This window comes from Dromaius novaehollandiae, unplaced genomic scaffold (assembly GCF_036370855.1).
Source record: "Dromaius novaehollandiae isolate bDroNov1 unplaced genomic scaffold, bDroNov1.hap1 HAP1_SCAFFOLD_48, whole genome shotgun sequence".
NCBI lineage: Eukaryota > Metazoa > Chordata > Aves > Casuariiformes > Dromaiidae > Dromaius > Dromaius novaehollandiae.
In genome coordinates, this window is record NW_026991436.1 from 838153 (window position 1) to 858323 (window position 20171).

Here is a 20171-nt window from a genome sequence, read left to right on the forward strand (position 1 = left end):
ATTGAATTTGCTCTGATTTGGCTCTGAACTTCTCAGCGGGAACCTAGGGTCAGACCCTGTTATGGTGGCTGGCGAGCATAATTTTCCATAGCACTGTGTCCTTTGAAGAGCTGGGACACCTGTGGTTTAGTTAAGTAATGGCTTGTAGTCTTGGCAAGAAGGTATTGGCCTGGACGTGTCTCTCTGAGAGAGGGGTGAGTGTTGGTGGCCCTGGTGATGAGGGCAACATCACCTTTGGGAAGGGCAGGAAAGAGAAAGGAAGGGCAGGGAGCTTCCTCCATTTTTCCTGTCCTCTGGTAGGTTTGGGATTTGTGGGCTGTGGTGGAGCAGCAGAGCTAAGTCTGCCCAGCCGCCCCCCAAGTTTTCTAGCAGAAGCACTGACCCTGTCAAGGTGATGTTGAGTGATTCCCGAGTCGCAAAAGCTTGGGTGCAGGGTGTTGGGGACCAAGATTGAATGATGCTGTGTAAGACAGCGGAGAATCTTTAAGGCAGAAAGTAATGAAGTGGTAACTATGATTTGTGCCCCGAATGTGTGCACGTGAGTTGCCACTGATCATGTGTCTTCCTGCCTATGTGTCAGCAGTCACGGTGTGCCTTCCTGCCTACGTGTCAGCAGCTGCGGTGGGCCTGTCCTGCGGGCCTGTCCTGCCCGCCTGCTAGGCATCAGAAGACACCTTACCCACCTATCACAAGACGCCACAATGCCAAGCAGATACTTGGAGGAGTGGCTGAGTTGATGGCTATATAACCAGCCACTGTGTTTTCCAGAAAGGCATTTTGCACTACACTTCTTGAGGTCCGTGTCGTCGTATGCCACAAATGGCGCCTGAATCAGGATTCCAAAAACAGAAGCCTGAAAAATAGAGTCAAGGAACTTCCGAATGGAAGTACTGAAGAATGAAGCAGGAAAGACAGAACCAATAAATCCGGTGGCATAGCCCAGCTGAACGTCAGGACGGTTGATAGTTGAGCGCTCCCATCACCACCACGGAACGGCAGGTGAGCAGCTGGGAACTATGGGGCAATCTCTTACAAGGGATCACAGAAGTTATATGGAAGTATTACAGAAAGTCTTAAAGACTCATGGGTTTCAGAATGTTGCCCAGCATTCGCTAATGACTCTGTTAGTGTGGACTCGGGATAACTGTCCCTGGTTCCCGCAGGAGGGAACGCTAAGCGTTGCGGTGTGGGAACAAATTGGGGACGAGTTGCGGCGGCAGAGGGATGATAAGGCGAAGAAACTTTTAGTGACTTGGCAACAGGTCTTTTCCGCCCTCCTCCGCTTGCAAGCAGTAAACGCGGCTGAACTTTTGCCCTACGCAGCAACGGCCGGTGAGAGCACCGTAAGGTCCTCGATAATACCCGGACCGGACTCCGAGTGTGACGACTCATTTAATTCAGGGTCGAATGATCTGGACCAGGAGGCGGACTTTCATCCACCCCCTACTACGCACTGCGGTGTCCAGCCCACGGCCCCTCCGGAACCACCCCCCGCCTGGCACCGCCCCCCTCCGGAACCACCCCCCGCCTGGCACCGCCCCCCGGGACCGCCCTCCCCTCAAGAGGCGGGGCTGCCCACGAACGCGGACCGCCCGCAGCCCCCCTCCGCCGTCCCGGCTTCCTGGGGAAGAGCTGTTGGCCCGACGCCAGCGCTAGCGCAGTGCTGTGGTGCGCTAGAGCTTTGCCGCCAGGAGGCGCTGCGAAGCGGAGACTCGGACATTCTCCACGCCCTCCCGGGGCGATAGCAGGCAGGGCAACCCACTGCATGGGAGCAGCTGCCTTATGAGGCGGTGAAAGGAGTCAGGAACTCGGTTGAGGATTACGGCCTCCAGTCAGCTTACACCATGAACTGATTTCAAGCTATCGCCGAGGGTTAACCTATGGGGACACTCCAACCTGGGATCCCGCCACCAGCAATGTTACCTGAATCATGGCCTCTTGTTGTTATTGATCGTAAGGGTTGTTTTTTCACTATACCGTTACATCCAGCAGATGCACCACGATTTGCATTTACGGTTCCAGCGATCAACAATCAGGAGTCTACACTTTGCTTTCACTGGACGGTATTGCCTCAGGGGATGCTAAGTAGTCCGACAATATGCCAAATGTTTGTGGCTCGAGCTATCCTCCCTATTCGCAGACCATATCCCAATGCTTTAATTTATCACTATGTGGATGATATTTTGATCTCCGCATCCTCGAGGGATGCTGTTCAAACGGTAGTCAAAGAGTTGCGGAAATCTTTGAGTGCTAATGGTCTGTGTATAGCCGAGGAAAAGGTCCAAGTGCAAGCACCTTGGAAGTATTTAGGGTGGAAAATTACAGACACTGCTATTCTGCCGCAGCCTTTGCGGCTAGCATCTGATATTAAAACCCTAAATGACTTGCAGAAACTACTTGGCACCATTAACTGGGTGCGACCTTATCTTGGCATTACCACACAGGATCTAGCCCCTCTCTTTGCTCTGCTAAAGGGAGAGTCAGACTTAGCATCATCCCGAACATTAACTCCTGAAGCACTGCACGCCCTACAACGGGTGTCCGCAGCTATTCAAAATCGACAGATTCATCGCATCTCTCCAATGTTTCCAGTTCGCCTGATTCTGATTTATAGTGTCTTTCAACCTTACGCTCTCTTATGCCAATGGGTTTCAGGTGACATTGATCCCTTAAGAATTCTGGAGTGGGTGTTTCTAGCACATGCTTTCTCGAGGACCGTGACCACTGGGATAGAGATGATGGTGCTGCTTATTCAGAAAGGGCGCCATCGTTTGCAAAGCCTTTTGGCGCAAGATCCGGCTAGTATCTCTATCGCACTGGCCAAGCAGGACTTCAACTGCATGTCAAGGGTTCTACACAGATAGTGTTACCCATTATCCCTCGTTTGGAAGATTGAAGTATGTTCACGTCTCTGTAGATACCTTTTCCCATTACGCTGTCGCTACTGCCCATGTTGGGGAGAAGAGCCGTGATGTTTGTCATCACTGGCTTGCCTGTTTCGCCGTAATGGGGGTTCCTGCTCAAATTAAGACTGACAATGGTCCCGCATACACGGCACAACGAACACGGGCATTTCTTCAAGCTTGGGGGGTCACTCATGTGACCGGAATTCCCCATTCCCCAGCTGGCCAGGCAATAGTGGAACGTACCCATCGTACCCTGAAAGAAAAGCTTGAGAAACAAAAAAGGGGAAATAGCCCTGGCGCTTCCCCACAAGAGCAACTCTGGAAGGCTCTGTATGTTCTTATCTTCTTAAACCGATATACGGACCAGAGTGCAGTTAATAAGCATCTCTCATGTCCTACAGGGCGAGAACAACCTCGAGATCGCTACAGGGACCTGGAGACAGGTCAGTGGAGTGAACCGGTGGATCTAATAACGTGGGGGAAAGGTTACGCTTGTGTTTCCACAGGTAACGGACTTCACTGGATACCTGTACGACTGATTCGACCTGTTGGTGTGTTCCTCGGGATGCCGGGTGAGGGCTGGGAGCCAGTTGAGATGAACCCATCTTGGGGTATTTTCGGCGGTGTTTGTCTGCCTTGTGCAGGATCGCTGTTGATTTGCAGAGGCTTATTGCATTGATGAGATATAGATAGAATATAGGCTGATAAGTTATAGATAGAATATAGGATAAGTTATAGATAGAATATAACTGCACTGATAAGTTATGGATAGACTGTAAGTGCACTGATAAGTTGTGGATTAGATAGAATTAGAGTGGAAGCCTTTTAAGGGATAGGATTGGACGTTAGGCTTGGGGCATAAGTTAAGAAGGCACTGACGTGTGAATTGGTAATCTTGGTAAGATCTCTAATCCTTGTTATCTGTCTCCCCTACCTGACAAGCTTTGAGTTTAATAAATAAAAAGAGGGGATATGTTGGGGACCAAGACTGAGTGATGCTGTGTAGGACAGCAGAGGATCTCTAAGGCAGAAAGTAATGATCTGGTAACTATGAAGTTGCCAGTGATCATGTGTCTTCCTGCCTGTGTCAGCAGTCACGGTGTGCCTTCCTGCCTACGTGTCAGCAGCTGCGGTGGGCCTGTCCTGCTGGCCTGTCCTGCCCGCCTGCTAGGCATCAGAAGACACCTTACCCACCTATCACAAGATGCCACAATGCCAAGAAGATACTTGGAGGAGTGGCTGAGCTGATGGCTATATAACCAGCCATTGTGTTTTCAATACAGGCTTTTTTGCACCATTCTTCTTGTGGTCCATGTCATCGAATGCCACACTGCACGCTTTAGAAATGAAGCCTTTGACTTTTCATCAACTCAGCTTGGCTTCTTGTCCGCTAGCCACTGCCTCTGGTTTCTTCACACCGGCTCTCCTTGCACCTCCAAATTGGCAGAGCAGGCTTTGGACTCAGAGATGCCTTCCCACTGCGGATGTGAGAAGACAGGATCCCCTGGGTGAAAACACTTCTGAGGTCTCCCTTTCAGCTCCAGACCTTTCCTGTGGTCATAATCAAGATTTTAGTCTGAAGTCAGTCAAGACCTCAGCTGTGAAGTTCCTGTCAAAGAGGCATTTCTTTGGGGTTGGTGGGGGGTGCTTGGCTACACTTGCGTCTGCTGCCTTTCTTGGTTGGAGGTGCACTGAGTGGTTATGAGCTTGCTGACTCAGAGCCTGACGTATCTATCATTTGCTTTGCAGAGTTCAATAACATCTGGACTTGTACATCCTATTACCTTAGTCTACAGCTCATGCTGTACCAGGTGGGACTTGCCTCCTGTTCCTCCCCTCATACCCTGATGGCTTCAGTCCTCTTAATATCCCCATGTCATGCAGTGCCATGATTCTTTCTGTCCTTTGGAAGCCAGAAAATGCCCCAGAAGGACACTGTGGTTGACTAATGTGCCACAGACCAGCTTCCCTGTCAATGGAGATAAAAGTGGAAGTCCAAGCGCAGTTTCAGAAAGTGATGGACACTTTCTGGAGCTTCTCTAGTCCCTGCAGAGAGAGCAGAAAGGCCCTTAGGTCTCCTCTAGTCAATGGATAATTGCTCAGCTTTTACTACACCAAACAGTTCTTAGAGGGTGAAGAAGAGGAAGAGGAAAAACTCCAGACTCTGTAGGCCTTTGCCAAAGCTCTCCAAAGTGCCCAGGTCAGGTACAACCTCAGTCAGTTTTTCCATCACAAGAATGCTTCGTATTAGACTTTCTCTTTCTCTTCAGCCTGTCAGAATTGCTGGACTGGGGACATTTGCTGTTGTTAGAGAGCGAGTACAGAATAGAAAGAATGACCTGGTGGTTGTTGAGAGACCAGTGTTTCGTCTTTCGAGGGCTATTGCAAAGGCTTATGATCTCCCGTATGACAACAAAGATATTCCTGGTAAGAAGAAAAACCCCTTTGCTCACTCTTGCAGCTGTGTCTGGAGCGATCCTCTCCTTTCAAAGCACCCCACCTTCTCTCTGCTGTGACCATCAGCCTGGTGTCCCCTGGGGAGAGGACACTGACACAAACAGTGGAGACATTTGCAGATAAACTTGGGGGGGGTGGGGAGGGGAGAGGGGAGAGGAATTCTAAGGGCTGTTGTGAAGTCCTGCTGTTTTCCTTCTTCATTCCAGCCATTTGACATGGCATGGCTAATCTTCTTCAAACCCAGAGTATATGGCCTGAGAGAAGAGATGCAATGGGCAAGCATCCTCCCCCTTGCCATGGGGACTGTCTCCATCCTCCCTGCTTGTCGTGCTGTCCTGTGTACTGTTCGTACCACAGGGCTGAGAGGCTTTCTTCCTATTTCTGTGTTGAAGAAATCATTGCTGTCCCCTTGGCATCTCAATTGTAAGAGAGCTTTGAACTTCCTCCAGGAAGGGATTACAGCACTTACTTTCAGGGAAATTACCAGAGGTACCAACCAACCTATACTCTGTATCACCTCTAGTCCTAGCAGATGCTGACTCTTCAGTTTATTCTGTTTAGCATTTCAGTAACGCTTTCTTCCTCTTGCACTATTTTCCAGATCATAACCACATTGAGCAACTGCAGTATGCTCGGATTGCCTCAGACATCTCCGTTTCTCAGAGGACAGTGGAGGGTTGCATAGAAAAGACCATGCGTCTTTTCTCTCTCTGCATAGAGAATGGCAAGAATGTTGCCTTTGTTTTAAATGACGTCGGCATGCTTGTTATCCAGGGAAAAGATGTGAAAATAAGATTTTATAAAGACTTTCTGAAAAGGCTGAATGGGACTGAAAAGATGCTAGAAGCTCTTCTTGGAGTAAGATTTCCATTTTTCTAGTACTACTTGGAGTTCTTTTGCACTTCTCTTAAAGGACAAGGGAACTCATAGCTCCTCTTTCCAAAAGAGGTCTAGCTTCTGGGGCTAGTCATGGACTATAGCTCTCTGTAAAGGCCTTCTCTCACATTCAGAGGTCTTGGCAGCAGAAGGATGTAAGAAAAGCTGTACTGGGTCCAATCAAAAACCCCGTGAGCCCACTCCCATCCCCAAGAAAAAGCCTAAGGGAAAGAGCCTAAGAAAAAGCTCTTTGGGCACCAGCAGAAAAGCTGGTGGGCTTTTCAAAAGCAGAAAAGCTATTTGGGCTGGTGCCACTCTGAGTTAACAGCATCAGGTGACCTTGCTGCTTATTAATGAGTTTCTGCTTTGGCCATGTTTGGGATTCTGAGGTAGTGAGTTTGGCAATTTCACCATCTGCTACACACAAACATTTCTGAGCCCCTGTTAGAAAATGCATGCCTAATCATTTCATGGGACAGCCCTGAGTTCTTGTGTCAGGAGAACTCATCATGCCCCCCTCACCTTCTCCCTGTCCAGCATGTCTTTCACTGCTGCTTCTTGCCTTGGGCGAGACCCAGAGGCACCGGCAGACATGAGCTCCTCATTCCCTCTGAGGGAGGAATGATTTACCCCAAGACGTGCAGCCAGGCTGCAGCACAGCCCTGGTTCCCAGCTCTGTCTCTCCCACCTGGCTCACTCTCTGGGGTCTTGTCAGCATGTTTTCTGGGCCTTTGCTCCAGTAGGTCCCCGTCCAAGATCTGGACCCCCTCAGATATTTGGCACTCCCAGGTCTTAACAACTGTGCAAAGGAAAAGGAAGGACTATGCCTCTCTGTAACTCCAAGCTGCAGATGCAGTCATTTGCATCCTAGGAGAGACTTGGGGTTAAGCCCATATCTGAGTCCTTTGTTCTCCATTCAGGAACAGTCGCAACAAGCCAAAAGACAAAAGCCAACACCCAGAAACTCCAGCTAATCAAATCTGCTTGCCTTCTTGGACTTCTCCATTAGAAAAGAATGGGCCTCCTGACTGAATCTCATGATTCTTGCCCTCAGAAAAAAGCCTGGTGATGCTACTACCCATTCCAAATTATCTATTTAACAGCTTCTCTTTGCTATTACTGTTATTATTGTTAATGAAGGAGCACTTGGTGACAGGGTTTCAGAAGGACAGGAGCAGGAGAGTGGCTTGCTGCCTCTGTGAGCAAGAAGACAATTTCCTTGGCATCATCTCACATGTCTCTGTCTCTATTGCAGATGCCAGAGATGAGGGATTCAGTCCTGTCAGGCACTGAGACTGTGGCTTCCCAGATCCGCTCTGGCAGTGTCATTGTCTTCCCACAGTGAGTATGTTGGGTTCAGCAGCCCCTGGCTGACCAAGCCAGGACCTTCTCAGCTTGCGTCTGGTTGTGCTGTCTTGCCAGGGCTTGTGAAGTCCTCTCAGGAAGTTATTCAGAACTAATCAGCAGTGGACCTCTATGATGCATCTCACAGTTTCTGGATATAGTCTAGAGTAATGCTGCATATTCTGCTCTCTTACCAGAAATTTTACATTAGCTCCCTAATATCTTTGTGACCAGATTATTAACACAAGGTGCAAAGCAAATATGGAGCTCTTATTCAAACTGGAGTCTTCTGGTTTCCAGGTATGAACTCCAGATTGTGCAGCCTGCCATCAAAGGACCCGCAGAGCTCACCGAAGAACAGGAGGAGGAGAAGGATGATAATGGCAACAAAAAAGGTAGTGGAACGGTTGACACCTGGGTGGTGTTTGGACATCCTCCTCACTAATGGGACATTATAGCCAAGGCTACAATGCAAGGCATAGGCAACTTCATTTCATTTTGAAAGTTGGGAATTCCAATCCTGCTTTCTTAATTGTTCACAAACATACAAGTATCTTTGGGCTGAACACACCAAAAGAGTGAACTTGCACACACGAGATCTGTAGAGAGATCCCAAAGTCTGTGCCTTCATGGGAATTTCTCCCTCCTTCCCCGCAAGGCTCCATTTAGTCACCAGCATTTCTCAGCAAGGCCTCCCCCTGCTTTTCACAATATAGACAAGAGAAGCCAGTAGTACCAGAATTCCCCAGGGAATAACATTACCCTTTAGAAATTAAGAGTTGGACAACATCCAGTGTCAGGAAAGGCCTAAAACCTCATGGGAAACATGGCTGCAGGGGGATGGCTTGGTGCAGTTTCATCACATGTATGCACACCTGCCCAGCATTCCTGTTAGAATGGGCACAAAGATGCTGTTTGAAGAGTTCTCTGCTTTCTTGCTTGCAGGGGCTCTTCCTGACAATCGCCTTCTCTCCAGAGAGAGGCATGCTCCACCCAAAAAGACTTCTATCCATAAGGAGGAAGACAAGATGCACAAAACCAGGGGAAAAGGGCTTCCTGACAGGTCAGACTTGGGGGAAAATGGATGTGGGGGACCCTGTGCTCTTATTCTTTTTAGGAATAAGAAGTTTCCTTCAGACACAATGTCTGGGCTAAGTCTGGCAGGCTATTACCATGTGGTACAGATGCTAAAGTTTCCTTGTTGGGTAATCAGAGCATTAATGCAACTGCCAGGAGGGATCTGTGGTATTAGAGCCTTGAAATAACAGACAGGAGCCTCCATTCCCATGACTCTGGCCTTCTTCTTGATCTACCAAGAGAAGGCCTAAACCTGGGCATCCTGAGCTTTCCTAGGGAGTGTTGTGCCACACCTGATGTTGCAGCTTGGGGTTATCTCTTTCTCTGTATTTGAAAGTACTTGGTCGAATGCAACCAATCTTCCTGCAGAGCTAGCTGCCTTCTGCTGCAGGGGCACACCTTGGGAGACCAAACTGGAAAACAAACTCATCCTCTACTCATACAGATGCCTTCTATTCTACCTTTTTAGTCCACCACCACCAATCCAGTGGAGCTCAGTGAAGAAAGTGGAAGCCAAAAAGAAAGAAATCCCTCGTGCTGGACCAAAACTTGTAAACTTTATTGCTGAAGCTATTAAGACAAAAGAGCAGGTATATAATAGGGAGTGATGCAATGTTTGCGTAGTAGTTTATTGTAGAAAAGCACGGTTGTACAGCCATTGACTCTGAAAAGATGTCGCAGTGTGTGCTCATTTGTACATTAAGTGACTTCTCCTGGAGTCTACTTTAAAAGATGGGGGTTACTGTATGTTTAGAATCTGCTCTTCACTTCTGTTGTCTCATGAAACACATTAGAACACCTTCCTTGCCACTATTCATAATGGAGTTCAAAATCAAAATGCCAGGCTTTTCTGGGATAGGAAATAGGAGTTTTTTAGATCATTGGTTAGTTCACACCTTGGTTGAGCCCACGATAATTCAGGAGCAAAACACAGCTGACAAAAAGGGGCAGAAAAGAGAGTGAGAAATCAATAATAATAATGAATATAAAAACAAAAGCAGATGAGACTGACATTGCTGCTGTTACATTTCTGTGGCCCTCCAGAGAAGAATCCTCCAGGTTAAGAAACGACACCAAAGAGGTCTCTGTGAACTTCAAGCTGTAGAAAGACAGGAGAAGAAAGAATGGCAGAAGAAAGAGAAAGACAGAAGGAAAGAAAAGGAAAAATTGGCACCACCGATCCCTGGGAGAGGAAAGGATAAGCTACAGAGGGCCACGGTACTGGCAGCATTTTAAACTAGACAGGAAAAAAACATCTCTCTCCTACAGAGCAGCTTGAGATTTCAGGCTATTTCAAGTATTCCTGGAACTGTTACTGCAAAATGGCAGGAGTCTCATGAGAAAGGGTCAATTGGGCGATGCAGTGAAACCCTGGTCAGACTCCAGCATCCAATTCCTGGGGCAGGCGGAGGTCCTTCTTCTGGTTCCCCCTCTACTGCCACAGTATCCTGGCCAGAATTCACCCCTGGGATCTGTACGCTGGCAAACAGCCCTGTGTCTTTGCAGCATGCTTGTCTGAGATTCTCCCTTCCTTTGCAGAAACCCACTGTTTCTTGGGGCACCACGCAAATCCCTTCTGCCAGCATGAGGAGGAAGGTGACCAGCCCAGATCTCATAGAGGGAATGATGGGGAACTGGAAAGAGGATGGCGAATCATCCTCAGAGAAGGAGGGTGACAACTCGCTGGAGATACCCCCAAAAAGGTAAGTATGGAGCAAGTCGTGCCAAGGCCTGGGGCAGCTGAGTAGCACTGACCCATCTGCAGGGTCAAGGATGCAAATCCCTGATCCATGGCTCTCCTCTGAGCTGTCAAGCCATGGGGAGACCTGGGGTCAGGAGCCCCCAACTCCAGGTGCCTTTCTGCAGCCCAAAGCAAATGCCTAAACCTCATGCTGTGGGCACCAGTGAGACTCTGTGTGCAGGGCCTGGGGAAGGTGAGAGGCAGGAAGGTTTCAACCAGAGCATGAGAGAGGGTTTCTCCCTGCTTTTGCAGGCACATTTCTCCTAGGAAAACGCAGGCATTGCTCGCAGCAGTGACATCTCTGGTGGAGAAGGTCACGCAGGGACAGACAAGAGAGATCAGTAGACAGAGGGATCATGAAGAGGAGGCTCAAGTGAGTAAAGAGCTATCTGCTGCAATGGGGTGTCCCTCTCTCCTTCCACTTCCAGCAGCACCTAGAAGGACTTCTCCTGGCACCTCCCGTGGGAGGGACAGCAGCACACTTCTGAGTCTGTGGCCTTGGTCAGACAGTCCTTAACTGAAGGGGAAGTTGCTGATGACTCAGAATAAGATTTCCGCTTTGGACATAGGTGGCTGAAGACATAAGGATTTGTCCAACGTTCGGCTCTCCATTTTCAGACTGGCAAGCCTGTCCTACCCTCTCAGAGTACAGACACCAAGACCCTTTGCCCTGGGGGTTGATACCTATTCACTCCATCGCAGGTACTGCCTGACTCAGTTCCCACTTGACTCAGCCCCCGACTGATTAGTTGCACTGGGGACTTCTCACAGGCTTGGGCAGGAGTGCCTGTGCCGTATCACAGAGACCACTGAAATGCTGCTCAAAGCGGCTCCATTAATACCTGGCCTGCATTAGGCCTGCTGTATTTCCTTGCTTTCTTTCTGTACCTAAAACTGAACTTCTTTTCACTTCTCAGGGCTAGAGAGCCAGTCCAGCACAATGTGAACCAGCAACTGCCAGCTGTGCTGCCAAAGCGTTCTTGTGTTGAATAAAACCAAATCTCCAAATTGTTGTGCATCTGTCCTTGGCAAGGTGTGCATTGCTCTGCACTGAGCAATATGCGAGCTTTGCAGGGTCAGGAAAAGGACAGCTCAGAGACAGGGAATGTGTTTCAGTCCCTGCTCTGGGGGCAGTTTAAAGGGTCATTACATAATTCTTCTGCTGGAGCCACATTCTTCGTGGTTAAGGAAACTCCCTCTCTTTCCTGCTGCTTTGCCCCAGAGAGGGGAGGAGTCGAGAGCTGCAACTGCAGTAGTGCAGGAGGGACTGTGAGGTTGGCATGAAGAGTGTGTGCGTGGAGGTTTCTTCTCCCCATACCTTCCTCAGCAACTGAGCTCAAGGCGGAGCGGTGTCACTCGAGCTTGTGCAGGATGGGGCTTTCAGACCCAATGAAAAGGGTCTCTCCTCATGGCCTGTTCTGTGCCCCAGGAGAGAGCTAGAAGAAACATGAGCTTCTAATGGGAGTCAAGGCAATACAGATTGCCCTGCTCGGGGGCTAAAGTCCAGCTTCAGGAAGATAACCCAGGCTTGGAAAGGCTCTGGCCTCAAATAGCATGTCTTGTTTGACTGCAGCATCTACTTTGTCCCTAACATGACAGTCCTCGTGTAGCATCACATGGCAAAGTGTGGACATAGCTTTCCACAGCCTTATGGGTTCCCTTTTCTGGACAGCCAGCTGTGGAGCCTCCTCTGCTTGCCTCAATGCCTCTCTGCCTTGGGAGCGAAACAGAGGAACTGAGGGTGCCTCAGACTAACACCATGGAGTGCTGAGGAACACAAACATACCACTACCATAGGGAAGCTGCTTAACTAAATCAGCAGGTGTGTTACTGACACCACTGATCCGCAACTTCTCCGTGTTTGAAAGATGACGGAGCATCACTGGTATTCATCCTAGAAAGAGGTAAACTTAAGATTCGTGCAAGGCCAATAAACCTGCTGTTTTCATTCATCACCTGCCCAGTGTGCCGGGAGATGGTCTAGACAGTCAGAACAACAATCTAGAGGTAGAGATGGACATTACCAAACCGGATATACCTTTCACCATCAAATCATGCAGTGAAAGATCAGCTAACTTGTCAGCACTAACATCAGGAGCAATATGGATTTCCAGGTGGCAAGTGAGCTTAGTAGAACTCCCAAGGGGTAGGAGTGCACTACAGGCAGACTTGAGCGGCTGATTTCTGAGCAACAACCAGAAAAGTCCTGTCACACTCCATCTCTCAGCCATGCAGAACTGAAGACAGAGAGGTAAGCAGGGTCCTCACATGTTTCTCCCCATGCTTTGATGTAAGCATCAACATTTAATAGGCTTAAAAGTTCACCTGGTAACAGTACCCGTGTGGCCGTGTGCACGTTCTTGCTACAGATGAAATGGTAGGCAATGATGGAGAATACATAGGAACAGAAGAAAATGATGGGAAAAGAATGATAGGGAATATACTAGGAATAGGCAGGAATGATGGAGAAATCAGAGAGTAGAAATTATGGGGAGAAGAAGGCAATGATAGGGAACAGATGGCATAATAGGGAATGGCAGTGAATAGATGGGGAATAGAGACAGAAGTGCATCTGCTTAAAGCAAAGATAGACTTTATTTTGCTATTCCATGCCCCCCACCAACAGGCTGTTCAACATCTATAAACAATAAATAGATGTGCTCTCAAAGTGTTTAATGACCCTCAGTCTTACTTAAAACATAAAAAACTATGGCACAAAAGAGCAGGCTGAAAGAAAGACAATTCTAAATCCACTACTCTGTCTTTCTGGTTCTCACTTTACAGAGATGGCACATGTTTGTTCATTTTCTTCTCTAGATTATTAAGCCCCAACAAAAAACCCTTTAAAGAAATAAGAATTTTAAAAGCAAAATACCAAGAATCACCATCCTGAAGCAACTGCTCCTTCCCTACCCACTCCTGTTCCCTATAACTTCCCTTCAAAGCAACAAATCCAAAGCAAGCGAGAATCCCTTGATACGGCACATGGCACTCAATAAGAGATTTCTGTGGGGCAGGAACTGTTTATCATGGAAAGTTCTCAAGTAGGTTAATAGCAAACTCTCTGCACGAGAAGGCAGTGACAAGGACATTATTTCTGAATCTTTCTGTATGAATCTGTTTGAATCTTTTCTATAGCAAAATATTGACCTGAGTAACTTTTTTCTAACTCCAAATCTCTGTTTCCCCCCCCCTCCCCCCAAGAAGAGCTTTAACGCTCCTCTCTGTTTTGCTTTTGCATGCAAGGTTTCTGTGGAGCTGGTTGTGGTAATCATATAACCACAGAATCACAGAATTGTTGAGGTTGGAAGGACCCTCTAGGAGTCTGTAGTCCATCCCCCTGACTCAAAGCAGGGTCAGCGAGAGCTCAGGACCTTGTCCAGTTGGGCTTTGAATATCTCCAGGAATGGAGACTCCATGGCCTCTCTGGGCAACCTCTTCCCATGTTTGATCACCCTCACAGGAAAAAAAGATTTTTATTATGTTCAAGTGGAATTTCCTGTCTTTCAATTCCTGCCCATTGCTTCTTGTCCTGCCACTGGGTGCCACGGAGAAGAGTGAGGCTCCAGCTTGTTTACTCCCTCCCATCAGGTATTTATACACATTGATAAGATCCCCCTGGGCCTTCTCAGAGCTAAACAATCCCAGATCTCTCAGCCTCTCCTTGCACGAGAGATGCTCCAGTTCCTTAATCCTCTTTGTGGTCCTTCGCTGGGCTTGCTCCAGTAGCTCCATGTCTGCCTTGTACTGTGGAGCCCAGAACTGGACACAGCACTTCAGATGTGGTCTGACCTGTGCTGAACAGAGGGGAAGGATCACCTCCATTGGCCTGCTGGCAACGCTCTTTCTAATGCTGCCCACGATGCTGTTGGCCTGCTTTGCTGCAAAGGCACATTGCTGGTCATGTTCAGCTTGTTGTCCACCAGGACCCTCAAGTCATTTTCTGCAAAGTTGCTCTTCAGCAGGTTGGCCCCCAGCATGTACTGAACTTCTGGACTCCTCTCCAGGGCTGCATCCCATGGGTTTCTTCCAAGCAGGGCCCTGAACAGGCCAGAGTCTGCACTCCTGAAGCCCAGGGTTGTGATTCTGCTTTTTGCCTTGCTCCTTCCTTGCAGGATCCTGAACTCCATCATCCTGTGGTTGCTGTTGCCAAGGCTGCCCACAGCTTCCACATCTCTGACCAGTCCTGCCTTGTTTGTAAGTACAAGGTCTAGCAGACTGCCTCTCCTCGCTGGCTCCTCAATCACCTGAATCAGGAAGTTGTCACTGATGCACTCCAGGAACCTCTTGGCTTGCTTGTGCCCTGCTGTGTTGTTCCTGCGGCAGATATCAGGGTAGTTAAAGTCCCCCATGAGGACCAGGGCCGGTGAACATGAGGCTTCTTCCAGTTTTCTGAAGAAGGCTTCATCTGCTCCACAGAATCACAGAATGATAGAGGTTGGAAGGCACCTCTGGAGATCATCTAGTCCAACACCCCCCCCTCGCCCGCTCAAGCAGGGTCACCTACAGCACGTTGCCCAGGACCCTGTCCACACAGCTTTTGAACATCTCCAAGGATGGGGAATCCACAGCCTTTCTGGGCTACCTGTTCCAGTGCTCAGTCACCCTCACAGGAAAGAAGTTTCTCCTTATGTCCTGACGGAACTTCCTGTGTTTCCGTTTGTGCCTGTTGACTCTTGTCCTATCACTGGACACCACTGAAAAGAGTCTGGTCCCACCCTCCTGACACCCTCCCTTCAGATATTTAAACACATTCATAAGATTCCCCCTCTGTCTTCTCTTCTCCAGGCTCAACAGGCACAGCTCTCTCAGCCTTTCTTCCTATAAGACACGCTCTAGTCCCTTCACCATCTTAGTAGCCCTTCGTTGCGCTTGCTCCCGTAGCTCCATGTCTCATATTGGAGAGCCCAGAACTGGATACGGTACTCCAGATGCAGCCTCACCAGGGCTGAGTAGAGGGGGAGGGTTACCTCCCTCCACCTGCAGGCAACGCTCTTCCTAATGCAGACCATGATGCTGTTGGCCTCTTTTTCTGCAAAGGCACACTGCTGGCTCTTGTTCCACTTGCTGTCCACCAGGAACTGCCAGGTCCTTCTCTGCAGAGCTGCTTTGCAGCACATCAGGCCCCATCCTCTACTGGTGCCTGGGGTTATTCCTCCCCAGGGGCAGGACTCTGCATTTCCCTTTGTTGAACGTCATGAGGTTCCCCTCTGCCCATCTGTCCAGCCTCTCGAGGTCCCTCTGAATGGCAGCGCAGCCCTCTGGTGTATCATCCTCTCCTCTCCATCATCAGCAAACTTGCTGAGGGTGCCCTCTGTCCCTTCATCCAGGTCTCTGATGACTAAGTTGAACAGGATTGGAGCCAGTATTGACCCCTGGGGGAACACCACTAGCTACAGGGCTCCAGCTAGACTTTGCGACACTCATCACAACCCTCTGAGCTCTGCCTTTCAGCCAGCTTTCAGTCCACCCCACTGTGCTCATCTCACCCCTACTGCATCAGCTTGCCTAGAGGATGTTACGAGAGACAGTATCCAAAGCCTTCCTGAAGTCAAGGGAGACGACATCCCCTGCTCTGCCCTCATCTCCCCAGCCAGTCATTCCATCACAGAAGGCCATCAGATTGGCTAAGCATGCTTTCCCCTTGTGAACTGGCATCCCCTTGTGCTGACATCTCCCAATCACCTTCTTGTCCTTCATATGCTTGGAGATGGTATCCACAATGAGCTGCTCCATCACCTTCCCAGGGATCGTGTTGGGTCCCTGGGCCCTCCTTCTTGCCCTTTTTGAAGATTGGAGTGACATTTGCTTTCTTCCAGTCCTCAGGTACCTCTCTTGCTCTCCATGTCCTTTCAAAGATGGTTGAGAGTGGCCTTGCAATGACATTGGCCAGCTCCCTCAGCACTCATGGGTGAATCCCATCAAGGCCCATGGACCTGTGGATGTCAAGTTTGGTTAAATGATCTCTAACCTGAGCCTCCTTAACCAAGTCTTCCTTTCTCCAGACTTTCTCCCTTGTCTCCAGGGTTTGGGATTCCTCAGGGCTGGTCTTAGCAGTGAAGACTGAAGCAAGAAATACATTCAGTATCTTTGCCTTCTCTCTGCTTCTTCCTGATCAGGTGGTCTGTAGCAGACACTCACAACAACATTGCCTATATTGGTCTGCCCATTAATCCTGACCCATAAGCTCTCAGCTGGCTCATCTCCCTTCTGTAGGCAGGGCTTCATGCATTCCAGTTGTCGTCTCACATAGAGGGCAACTCCCTCTCCTCACTTTCCCAGCCTGTCCTTCCTAAACAGCCTGTATTCATCCATTGTAGCGCTCTAGTTGTATGAGCTATCCCACCATGTCCTGATGATCCCAATGAGAACATAGCCCTGTAACTGCATGCACACCTAATTCCTCCTGCTTGTTCCTTATGCTGCATGCATTAGTGTAAAGATCCTTCTGAGAGGCACTCAGTTCAACCTACTTCCCAGGAAAAGGATAAGAGCTTCCCCCGCAATGCTGTCCTTTTTGTACTTTCTTACTTATGTGTGTGCACTTGGGGTGAACCTCATTCTGCCCTGTTCTGTTAATTTTGAGGATTCTCATCTACACCACCCTGCAGCTTTTGCTTGCCAACCCAGTCCAGCACTTTCCCACTTGACTGTGGGTTGTCATCTCCCTCCCCCATCTTTCCTAGTTTTCTCACCAGGTTGGTCAGTCTGTTGGCAAAAATGAAAAACATCTTTGCAGGTGGATTCCATCTCGTCTTATCAGTCCTCAATTCTCAAAAAGGGTCCTGTGGTTTCAAAGCCAAATCCCTGTCATCAACACAGCTGCATAACCAGGTGCTGAATGTCAGGATCCATCCACTCCTCCTTAAGCCTCTTCCCTTCACCAGTAGTATCAAGGAGAAAACCACCTAGCCCCCCATGACCTCACTCCTCCCCCCCAGAGCCATGTAGTCACTCTTGGTACATTCAAAGACTCCTGATAGGATCATCAGTTTGCATGTGAATGAGCAGAAAGGGGTAATAGTCCAAGGACTGGACAAGCCTCAGCAACCTCTCTACAGCATCCCAGATCTGAGCCCCCAGCAAGCAGCGAACCTCCCTAGACAGCAAGTCTGTTTTGCAGATGGGCCCTCCGTCCCCCACGGGAGGGAATATATGTAATGAAGTTTAATTATGGGCCATACTGGTTTAAAAATAAATATACATTGCATTAGACCAGTAAAACCAATGGGGAGTTTGATACATTTTTAATAGTAAATATATCTACTTAATACCTAACTTGTATGTACCCCCCATTCCCAGGTTGGTTTCAATGAATCTAGTAGAATTACCTGTCCTTTAGCTCATATGTAGCATCTTGGAAAGACTTTGGCTTTAGTTTCTCAAAACTTGTCAGATTAGGTCATTTTTAACCTCACTAGAAGTGGAGTACAAGGCAGAATGTATACAATCCTATAAAAATGTTGCCCATACAATAGTAGGTGTGACTTGAAACAAGTTAGTCATCCTTCCTGTGATGCTGTCTTCCACCCTTCCTAACTTTACTTTTTCTTCTCTTTCACCTTTCATCTTTCTCTTCTCTTCTTTTTTCCCCCTTTTTGCCAATGGCATCCTTTTTGCATGCCGCACTGCTTGCATTCAGAGGTGCTTGACCTCTACTCTTCTCTGCAAAATAAACCACCATATTTGTGTAGGTGACCTTTGTTTTCCTAGGAACAATAAACTAGATATAGGTACAAGACTTAAAATGTTCCTATTGTGGCTCAGTTTATCAAGTGTGATGTCAACAGACAGACCAACTCTATCTTAGACAGCAGTGGCTACCTACTTACCTACCTATAACTTCCTAGACAACAATGACCACATACAGGAGTGTAAGGGATACTTGTTTCTTCTTGTAAATACATTTAAGAGTGTCTTAATACTGTGGTTAAAGCTGACTATTAGTTACTTCAGGACTCAATTAACCATTGAGAGTTTTTCTCCTAGGGCACAAAATAAATGCTAATTACACTGCCATCAAGTCAAAAGGAAGAGGACGAGGGAGAAAAAGTAAAGAGAAAAGAGAAAGGAACTGAAAAGGAAAGGTCCTGAAAAGGTGGGGTGAGGGGAAGTTCAGAGGTTCTCAGAGTAACAGACTGAACTGCTCAAACTGATCTGAGTTGGGGAATTTCAGGTCATCTTCGATGAAAGACAACCATGGGAGAGGAAAAAGAAATAAAACAACCCCCACACCTCCCCTAAAAATCCCTGGCACCTTAAAATTAAAAAAGAAGGAAGACACTGGTTAAAAAGAAAAGTTTATTACCAAGAAAAAATCTTAGTACATGAACACACTCACACTTGTTCCACGAATTCTGAAAAATGTTTCCTAGCTGTACTGCTGACTTTATGCTGAAAAACGGACTTAAATTGTACATTACATAACAGTGCCCTGACGGTTCGGTCACAGAGCTTCTGTACTGCTCCACTGAATGCAACACAACAGGCATATGCACAGCTTCAAGAGGACGACACAACTGTGCTTGAAAGGGTGTCACCCAGAACTGCCAAAAACCAGGAACTAAGGAGGAGCAGTGAGAAGACTGAAGAGAGACAGTAAGGCCTCTTAAATTTACTGCTATGCCTTCTGAATAGATACAGGGCATAAAAGATGCCAAGAACAGATTCAGCAGTTTAAAAAAATGTTTCACAGATTATCTGGATAACCTTCTGATGGTACTTATATAATACATACCTTGGGGTTAATTAAAAAAAGAGCTTTTAGAGCTCTGTTTTTGTTTAGAAGCAGCTCTAGAAACAGTTGTTTCTCACTCCATTTATCTCCAACAGCTTTATAGGAGCTGCAGTGGAAGTTCCCAAGAAACTGGACCTCTATTAAAGGCCCTCCACACAGATTTTTTTTTTAATCAAGTAAACATTTGGTTAATACAGGAATAACCATGTGCCTTTACTAGTCATGATATAAATCCCTAGTCTAAATAAGCTTGCGTATTCTGCCAGCTGTAATCATTGCAGAAACTTAACACAGCTTTTGGACAGATAACAGATCAGAAATCTAATCTGTCATCCCCACACCGAATGAAACATATTAATTGACCTTCCCTCAAGCTCAGACTGTCTTGGCCATAGATTTAGATACTAGATCATCTTGAGCAGCAATAAAACAATATGGAAAGACACTGTGGAATACACAGTAGACAAGATATTATGAACAATTAAAAGGGATTATACACTTCTACAGAAATACATGCATTAGTGTGAGAAAGCTGCTGAAGAGGCGGGGGAATTACTTAACATATTTACCAAAAAACCCCAGTAGTTGGAGAATACTTTATACAGGTCAGAAATTTACAAAGATTTAATACTTATATATTAAAAGAGTAAAAATAAGAATCTGATCTTTATAAACTATTCTGTGGGTTTTCAGGTTTGTTTGATCATTTTTTCTTCAACAAAGGAGCCTGACAGCATTTCAGGGCTCTGTTGTTAGCACTGTTTAGCTGGAATGACTTGACCAGCTTTCTGAGCTTTGACACTTAGGAAAAAACCCACAACCAAAACATTATAGGGCATTTAAACAGTGTTGGAAGGATCTTCTGGATGTTATTTTTGATGCGAAAAGTAGAGGTAAAGAGTACACTAGCAAGTTCTTGCAGTCCCTGCTCTCTGGAAAAGTCTTTTTTAACTGATGGACTGGAAGTGGTCTATCCACCACTAAAGTCTATCTACCAAACCAGTGTGTAGTGTGTAGCTGCTATACTTCACAG